The sequence below is a fragment of the Hypanus sabinus genome, chromosome 26 (genome assembly GCF_030144855.1).
Source record: "Hypanus sabinus isolate sHypSab1 chromosome 26, sHypSab1.hap1, whole genome shotgun sequence".
In the NCBI taxonomy this organism is placed as follows: Eukaryota; Metazoa; Chordata; class Chondrichthyes; order Myliobatiformes; family Dasyatidae; genus Hypanus; species Hypanus sabinus.
In genome coordinates, this window is record NC_082731.1 from 27,438,599 (window position 1) to 27,448,816 (window position 10,218).

A 10,218-nucleotide genomic window follows, 5' to 3' on the forward strand; every position below is an offset into this window, starting at 1 on the left:
ATTTCACCCAAAAGCAACCACTTGCATTTACAGTGTGGATTTAATATAAGAAATCACCAGAAGGTGTTTCACCGGAGCATGAATCAGATGTCAGGTCATAGAAGGAGAGGGAATGCAGGTGAGGAAGTGTCTGGTCAGAGGAGGAATCTGGAAGCAATGCCTCAGTCCAACGGGATGATGTGCTGAAATGGTTTGCACCACAATTTACTGACTCACTGAGACGTCTGTCACAGAGTGATGGAAGAGTGAAGGGAATGGAAGTGACATCTATAAGATGGATTTAAACTAAAGAGGAAGAGAAAGACACAGACTGCAGGTTTAAATTCATTAGAATGAATCTGTGGACTTTGTTAAGAAAGCCCCTCAGACAGAGTAATTGACAGTAGGACCAGACTCCCATATGGAGGAGGGTGAGAGGAAACAATGAATTCATGGCAAAATATCTGTAAACTACACGTAAATACGTAAATTATTTAATTCACTTATTTATTGGCACACAGCATGGAATAGGCCCTTCTGGCCTTTCGAGTCAGACTGCCCAGGAATCCCAATTTAATCCTCGTCTCATCACAGGACAATTTATAATGACCAAACTGAGGTATTTTAGACTTTGGACTGTGAGTGGAAACCGAAGTACCCGGTGGAAACCCACACATTCTTGGGCAGAAATTACAAATTCCTTACAGGCAGCGACAGGAATTGAACCCCAGGTCGCCTGCACTGGAAAACATTCTGCTAACCACTACACTACCATGCCGCCCCAAATGCTGGGTTCTCCAGCCTGTCTGATAGATTTCTTTGATCAAAACATAAACTGGTGTTGGGTCCTGATGTTTTTGCAATCCAAAATACTTCAGCAGTTAAGAAGGGGTATTAAAACCCATTGCTTAAGACTGCTGAATACTAGCAGCAGACATTCCAATCAAATTCTATTGCTTAAGTTAATAAATTAGTCCCTATTCGACCAATGTGATACTCGCCACTGAAACTGAGAGTTTCCAGGAGATACACAGGCAATGGCAACCCTCTGAACAATTACATGTATATAAGTAATTACTTAAAAACACAAACAAACATAAGAAAGTTAAACTACAATGAAAATAATAAAGTAGTACCATCCCAGTACCGTCAGGACCATTATTTGCAGGTATTGTGAGATCTGTCAATTTGTCCTTATCAGAATTGATTCAGAGTTTAAAGAGACTCAAATCCAGTTCATGTGATGCTATTTTAGAGACAGACAGACAGACAGACAGACAGACATACTTTATTGATCCCGAGGGAAATTGGGTTTCGTTACAGCCGCACCAACCAAGAATAGTGAAGAAATATAGCAATATAAAACCATAAATAATTAAATAATAATAAGTTAATCATGCCAAGTGGAAATAAGTCCAGGACCAGCCTATTGGCTCAGGGTGTCTGACATTCCAAGGGAAGAGTTGTAAAGTTTGATGGCCACAGGCAGGAATGACTTCCTATGATGCTCAGTGTTGCATCTCAGTGGAATGAGTCTCTGGCTGAATGTACTCCTGTGCCTAACCAGTACATTATGGAGTGGATTCCCATAACATAATCAATAAATCAATCAGTAACAGTCAATTATCATTACAGTGAGCCCGTTTCTGACACGTGGCAAATGCTCTGTAATGAGGAGAGGGTCTTGCTGTCTCTGTGTCTTTTGCTCTTTGATTTTAATTAATTTTGTCTCATTCTGTGTGATAAACGTGAACCTGTTGGTTGGTGCAAAGCACAATGTTAGAATTGTATTTCCATATGTAAAGCAGTGTGTTTATTCTTGTTAGTAACACAGCTCCACTGGGAGGGCCCCCTGCTCAAATTAAACCTGCCTGCGAATCGGAGAGGAAGTGTAAGGACTGAGTGTTAATGTTATCGCAGAGTTTCAGACATCTGTCAGCTATTAATAACAAATAGTTACTGAGCTTCAAGTAAACCTACAACACAGAACAGTACAGCACAGGAACAGGCCCTTCGGCCCATGATGACTGTGACAGCCAGAACACCAAATTAATCTAAACCGAACTATCTGCACAGAATCCATATCCCTCCATATCCTGAATGGTCATGTGCTTTTTCAAATGTATCTCAACTGTACTATCATGCTGATTCACCACCACTCCTGCCAGTGCATTCCAGGCACCCATCACTCTCTGTGTAAAAAATACAACCCACAAATCTCCTTTGAATGTTATACCCCTCATCTTAAATCTCATTTGGATATGACATTTTACCCTGGAAAATGACTTTGACTGTTGACCCTATCGATGACTCTCATGCTTTTATAAGCCTCTATCAGGTTGCCTCTCAGCCGATGCTCCCAAGTAAACAGTCAAAGATTGTTCAACCTCTCCTTACAGCTAATATTCTGTAATCCAGGCAACATGCTCATGAACGTCCTTTACACACGCTCCAAAGCTTCCACATCCTTCTTACAGTGGAGCAACTGGAACTGAAATTTTCATGAAGTTTCACCCAAGTTAATGCAGGCATGAAAACTTGTGCATTAACTTGGGACAAAATACAATCTGTACTCTCCTCTTACCCAGTCCCATGAAATTCTCCCAGCAGGGTCACTGTCTCCTTGATGCTGGAATGTACTGGATTCAACTTTCGGGCTCTTTCCTGTGGAAACTGGGACACATTTTTAACCTCATTAGTAATACGTGAATGGTTTAGATGCTCAAATACACCCTGTCATGAGGGTCATGAGAAGGTTGAAGGGTTAAGCATATTTCCACCTCACAGGTAATAAAAATACTTGCTAGGGTGGAGGAGAAAGGTGGTTCAGGGGGATTAAAACCATTATAAATAATCACTAATCATCCACTTTGGATTATTTATCCAGAGAGTGTGGAGAAAGTGGATCTCCCCCACAGAAGTAAATGTGGTGAAAGGGAGCAGAGGGAAAGTTAATCCAGTTGGACAAAGATGGAGTGACTGGAGGTTCATATGGAGATTGAACAATGGCATAAAGTAATTGGTCTGAATCTGCTCCTTTACTGTGCGTTTCATTTAAGTCTGTGTAGTACCAGAGTCACAGGAGAGAAACAAATTCTACTGAGTTTCCTTTCCTTCACCATGTTCCTCTCCCATTCTCTTTATCTCTTCCTCAGACTTCCACTCTCCTGTTCCCCCTACACTCTTTGCATATCCACATCGTTTCCCTCTCATTTCCTCTATCATCACCCCTCTCATCACTTCCTCCCCCATTTCATTCTCATGTCTCTTACCCTCTTCCTCCTTCACTCTCTGTATGTTCCTCTCTTTATTTTCCCTTCACTTTTCTGTCCATCACCCAATCCCAAACTCTTTCTCAGGAACTTTTGTTTCCCAGTGGTAGCAGTTGGGCCAACACCGGTCACCTGTGGTCAGGTGTATCAGATCGTCAGACTCAACTAGTTTCTGTCTTCACTCCCATCAGTATCAGAAGGACGTTTAATATCACTGACATATGTAGTGAAATTTGTTGTGTTGTGGCAGCAGTACAGTGCAGCACATAAACATCATAAATTACAATAAGATCAATTTCTATATAACTCATGCAAATCGAGAGCAAAAATAGGAGATAGTGTTCATAAATTGATTCATCATCTGTTCAGAAATCTGATGGCAGAGGGGAAGAAGCTGTTCCTGAAATGTTGAGTGTGTGTCTCCAGGCTCCTGTAGCTCCTTTCTGATGGAAGTAATAAGAAGAGAACATGTTCTGTATGATGTGGGTCTTTAATGATAGATGTGGCTTTTTGAGGCATTGCCTTTTGAAGATGTTCTCAATGCTGGGGAAGATGGTGCCCGTGATGGAGCTGGCTGAGTTTGCAACTCTCTGCAGCTTTTTCTGATCCTGTGCAGTGGCCTGTCTGAACCAGACAGTGATGCAACTACATTGAATGCTCTCCATGGTACATCTGCAGAAATTTACGAGAGTATTTGGTGACACACGAAATTACCTCAAACTCCCAATGAAATTTAACTTCTAATGTTCTTTTTTTGCCATTTCTTCAATAAGTTGAACCCAGGATAGATCTTTAGCAATGTTGACAGCCAGGAATTTGAAACTGCTCACCCCTTCCACTGCTGATCCCTCAATGATACCTGATGTGTGTTCCCCCACGTTCCCTTCCCGAAGGCCACAATCAGTTCATTATTCTGACTGACACTGAGTGAAGGTCGATGTTGTGACACCACTTAACCAGCCAGTCTCACTTCTGTACACCTCCTCGTCACCATCTGAGATACTGCCAACGACAGACAAATGTGAAGATGGCATTTGATCTGTGACAAGCCACACAGTCATGGGTGTAGAGAGAGTAGAGTGGAGCATGTCCCATATCTCAATTCAGAATGGGACAAAGAGGCAGAGGGAGCTGGAACAGATTAGCCAGCTGTGAGATTATTAATTTACAGCTGTAATTCCAGAAAGCCTGTAATGAATACAAGCCAGTGGTAGGTCAAGGCAGGTACACATGAAAATACTCAGGTGTGGTGAGAAACATAAGGAGGTAAACTGCCCACAGTCACAGAGGTTGTTGTCTGGTGAGTTTGTGTTTCAAGAGAGGTCTTGTTTCTGTTGTGTCAGCTGACTGACACAGATTCCATAAGGAAATAAACAATCCCAGTGGAAAGAGGGAATGTGGAAGGTTTACTTTGGATGAGAGACCACTGGCAGGTTTGGATTCTAATTAATCCTGATGATGAATTTAAGTTTAGGGTCTCAATGTGCTGTAGTTAATGAGGAAAACAGGGATACAGAGGGGTGGATATTACACTGCAATGGAGTAGAGATTGAATTAGACCACATCTGGAGCACTGGCTGTGATTCTTGGCATCATCCCTCAGGAACGATTTGTCTTCCTTGGAGAGGGGGTGTGTGGATGAGACATAGTGAAGTGCTACTGGGAATGTGATAGAATATTAGGTCTGGTCTCTTGTTCCCTGAAATGTGGAAAACTGAAGGCCAGTGTAATTGGGGAGTTTAAAAATATTCCAGAAAGGCACAGAAGAATAACACAAAGAATCTGTTATTTCAGGATATACAGGTCACTGGAAATCTGGAAGTCTCCCTGGAAAGTGGTCACTTGGGGGAAGAGATGGGAGGTGTCAGTTGAAAAGTCAATACTAATATAATTTTGTTTGAGTTCAATTATTCAAATATGTGGAGCCAAGGTTGGTAAATGGAGCTCGGACACATATCATCTTAAGTGGGAATAGACTGGAGGGCTGAACAATCTCCTTCTGACACTCAGTACACAGGATAAATTTGAACTGAATCTCTGTGTGCAGCTGTTGATTTACCAGAAACACATTTCATATTTTCATTCTTGACAGGTGGATGAAACTGGGCAGTGATATAGGGGATATTTCCCTCTCAGCTTCCTTTTGGAGATGTGGCTTGACTTAATCTGAACAGGGAATCTTCCAGAGGAAATAGGCTTACTATAAAGAACAAGCTTACTGCTCAAGGCATAAAAATACCTTTTTGATTCAGTGACCTAAACCAATAAACAATTCTTGTATTACTGAAAATACATTTCATGTATTTCTGTAGATGTACAGTGGAGAATATTCTGACAGGTTGCATCGCTGTCTGGTAACAACACACACAAAATGCTGGTGGAACACAGCAGGCCAGGCAGCATCTATAAGGAGAAGCAGTGTTGATGTTTCGGGCTGAGACCCTTCATCAGGACTAACTGAAGAGAAAGATACTAAGAGATTGGAAAGTAGGAGAGGGAGGCGGAAACGCGAAATGATAGGAGAAGACCAGAGGGGGTGGGATGAAGCTAAGAGCTGGAAAGGTGATTGGCGAAAGTGATACAGAGCTGGAGAAGGGATCATAGGATGGGAGTACAGAGCTGGAGAAGGGTGGTCTACTATCAAGATGAAGCCACACTCAGGTTGGAGGAACAACACCTTATTTACCAGCTGGGTAGCCTCCAACCTGATGGCATGACCATTGACTTCTCTAACTTCCGTTAATGCCCCTCCTCCCCTTCTTACTCCATCCCTGACATATTTAGTTGTTTGTTTTTTTTTCTCTCTCTCTGCCCATCACTCTGCCTGTTCTCCATCTCCCTCTGGTGCTCCCCCTCATTCTTTCTCCCGAGTCCTCCCGTCCCATGATCCTTTCCCTTCTCCAGCTCTGTATCACTTTCGCCAATCACCTTTCCAGCTCTTAGCTTCATCCCACCCCCTCCAGTCTTCTCCTATCATTTCGCATTTCCCGCTCCCCCCAATACTTTCAAATCTCTTATTACCTTTCCCTTCAGTTAGTCCTGACGAAGGCTCTCAGCCCGAAATGTCAACAGTGCTTCTCCTTATAGATGCTGTCTGGCCTGCTGTGTTCCACCAGCATTTTGTGTGTGTTGTTTGAATTTCCAGCATCTGCAGATTTCCTCGTGATCACTGTCTGGTATTGGGGGGGGGTGGGGGGTGGGGTAGGGGCTACTGCACAGAATCTAAAGAAGCCGCAGAGGGTTGCAAGTGTAGTTGGCTTCATCTTGGGTATGAGCCTACAAAGTATCCAGGGCCTCTTCAAGGAGCAGTGTCTCAGAAAGGCAGCATCCATTATTAAGGACCTCCAGCACCCAGGACATGTCCTTTTCTCACTGTTACCATCAGGAAGGAGATACAGAAGCCTGAAGGCACAACACTCAGCGATTCAGGAACAACTTCTTCCCCTCTGCCATCCGATTCCTAAATGGACATTGATCCCTTGGACACTCCCTCACTTTATAATATACAGCATTTCTGTTTTTGGCATGATTTTTAATCTAGTCAATATATGTATATTGTAATTTATTATTATTATTATTATTATTATTATTATTTTATTTTGTTTTTTTCCTTCTATATTATGTATTGTATTGAACAGCTGCTGCTATGTTAACAAATTTCACGTCACATACCGGAGACAATGAACCTAATTCTGATTCTAATTCTGAAGAGGATTGACTAACGGGACTGAAAGTCTGAAGGGAGAAGGGGTCCATGCAAGTATGGAGAAATCTGTCCTCTGGGAAGTAACAATATAAAGCTGACTTGAAACAGACTTAAATCTTGGTTGTATTGGAAGAAAACAGAGATTGGCTCAGATTGAAGGTGGTTTTTATTTACACTGCAAACAAGAAATTTGTGCTCTGGCCTAATTCTCTTCTTCTTCAGTTGTCCATCGGAATCCGATGATGATGTCCATTCCTTTAACAGTGAGACCTTTAATGACTACACAGTCCTATCCTGGACCCACAAGTTCTGTTGCAGGTGGGACATGTACATGTGCTAGTGGTGATTGTAGTGATAGGATGGCAACCATGGCTGCATTTCTCCTGACTCTCTTCTGCTGTCTTCTGGTTGTTCTTTCCATTTCCAGAATATGAACCCCATTTCTACACAGCTGTGGCCAAGTGTTACGGACAGCAGTAACATCCTCCAGGTCCTCAGGTCTGATCTTGCACTTATATGCCATTATAAGTGCCCATTATACCCAATGCCTAATGCCATTATACTCATGATTCCAACTAAACTGCTCCAGTACAGATATCTGCACAAGAATTGGAAAAATTGCTCAGTGTGTCCATTCTCAAAATACAGGACAAATCTAGTAAGAAAATAATGGCCCAATTTGTCCACTCAATCTTCAGTAAAGTACTGGGAGCCATAATGGACAGTGTTGGAAAGTGGCACTTACTCACCAAATAACCTCATCACCAGTTTAGGTTTTGTTGGGACCACTTGGTTCTTCAGTGATCAATCTTGTTGTCTTATCTGTTGCTATCAAATCCTCTGACAGCACATTCTAGATACCGACCACAATTTTGCCTCATAAATCTCATTTATACTTTTCCTCTCTCATCTGAAACCTCTGCCCTCTGGCGTTTGACGTTTCTATTCTAGAAAAAGTCTGTGACTATCTGTGCTCCTCATAAATTTACATACGTCTGTCAGTCGATCCCACAGTGTCAAATGCTCCAGCAAAAACAGTCCAAGTTTATCCACCCTCTCCTTACAGCTAATATGCTCCAATGCAAACAACACTTGACTTAATCTACTCTTCACCTTCCCCAAAGCATCCTCATCATTCCTATAATGCAATGACTAGAACTTTACCTGCTCCAAATGTGAAATTAGCAAACAAACTCAAAATATGCTGGACAATTTTGGAAGGGATCCTGTATGATCCGAGAATTCAGCAGAGGCTCTCCCAGTGGATGCTAGCAAAAGCCTTTTCAAAGTCCATGAAATTTATGTACAATTGTCTCTGCCACTCTGTGCACTGCTCTATGATGTGACACAGCATGAAGATTTGGTTGACAGCCTCTTTTACTCTGAAGCCATCTTGCTCCTTCTTCAAGCAAACATCTACAGCATCTGTAATCCATTGGACAATGACTTCGCTGAGCCGTAAGTGTAATGCTACACCAGTTGTTGCAATCACTTAGCGTTCCTTTCTTGGGGATGCGAACTCCCTTTGTCCAGTCCCTGGGCACTTGTCTCCATTCCCAGATTATAGCAAACAGTGGATGCAGGATGACTGCTGCAAATTTTGGTTCAGCTTTGAACAGTTTGGCCTTCAAATTGTTGTGTTCTGGAGCTTTGCTGTTGTCTTAATCACAGTAACAATCTCTTCTTTCTTGGGCGGATCTGTGTTGATGTCAAGGTCCTCTGTGTCTATTCAGTGAATCTCTGAAATACCCTGCACATCTTGCTCCATGCTCTCGTCAAAAGCAGACCATTCTTACCAATCATGGGGCTACTAGATTTGGCTTGGAACTTCCCACATACCAATTTTGAAATCTTGTATATATTTTCCTGATCACAGCGACCGGCTGCTGCTGTGGCCAATGTCTTCCATGTAGACTCTCTTATCCATTCTAAGCTCTTCACACTCTTGCTGGCATCAGTGAATGCCAATGGAAGTTTCACCTCAATTTGTGTTGATTTGCATTGAACATTTTCTTCCTAATTTTCCATCTTTTCTCTAAGGCTGTCCATGTTTCCTGCTGTATCCATTTAAGGTAGACAAGCCTCTCTGCTCTCCAGGAACACTGACACAATTTGTTTCCACATTGTGTTAAGCTTGTCACTGACACATCCTCACCAAAGCTTGAAATCTGTTCTTAAGTTTAATGGTGACAGCAGATCTCACACTGGTGTCCTTGAGCTTCTCAACATCAAAACGTCTTTGTACATGTGCTCTGGTCCCAGTGCTTCTCAGCGTGAGTTTCATCATTGCTACAGCAATGTGGTGATTATTTCCTGTATCTGCTCCTCTCTTCTCCTTTACACCCTCCCTGCAAGGGTCATCTCCATGTACCAATGATCATCAAATGGTCAGTCTGGATCTTGTCACTTCTATTGGGTGAGCACCATGTCAGTTTGTGGATTTCATGGTGTGGAAAGAGGGTCCCTCCTTTGAACAGATTGTTCATGGCACAGAATTCCACCAGTCTTTCACCATTGTTATTCACTGTTCCACAACCTTGCATGCACATGACCCTAGTGAAGTTCAAGTTGCTATTTCCCACTTTGCCATTTAGATCTCCCACGATGATGATGATTATGCCATGGTGTAGTGTTAAGTCTACCTCTGCTGTCTGCAGATGTCCTTTTCTTCAATGTCACCGTTGTTATTTGGAGCATAGCACTGGATCACAGTCATGTTCACTTGCTTCACTCTCAGACTGACTCTCATCAGCTGACTGTTAATTGCTTTTCACTCCAGCGGGCACTTCTCAATGCCTTTCTTCAAAATGACAGTTACACCATCATGACACTGACCATCCTCCTTTCCTGAATATAAAACTGTTTCACCAGTTGCTGCCTTTAGTCTGCCAGACCCTGTCCATCTGCTTTCACTGACACCATTGTGTGTTGGCTGTAATGACACATTACTGTGGTTATCTGTGTGAGCTTGCCAGTGTTGTACATGTTTCGTACATTCCAAAAAACATTTTTGTTCTTGGTCTTGGCGAAGTTCATGGGTCCCTTCACCATGCCGGAAGCTTCCTTCAGTTTTCACTACTGTCAGCCATGCAAGTCCCGGGCAGTGACTAGGGAATATCATCACATTCAGATGTAGGAGGATTCCTCATTGCTGTTTCTGTAATTGTGACAAGAGTCCTTGATGAGGACAGTTTGGACCCGAATGCTGGAGTAAGGATCAAGGATCGAGACACGGTATCAAAATGGATCAAGAGCTGAGCA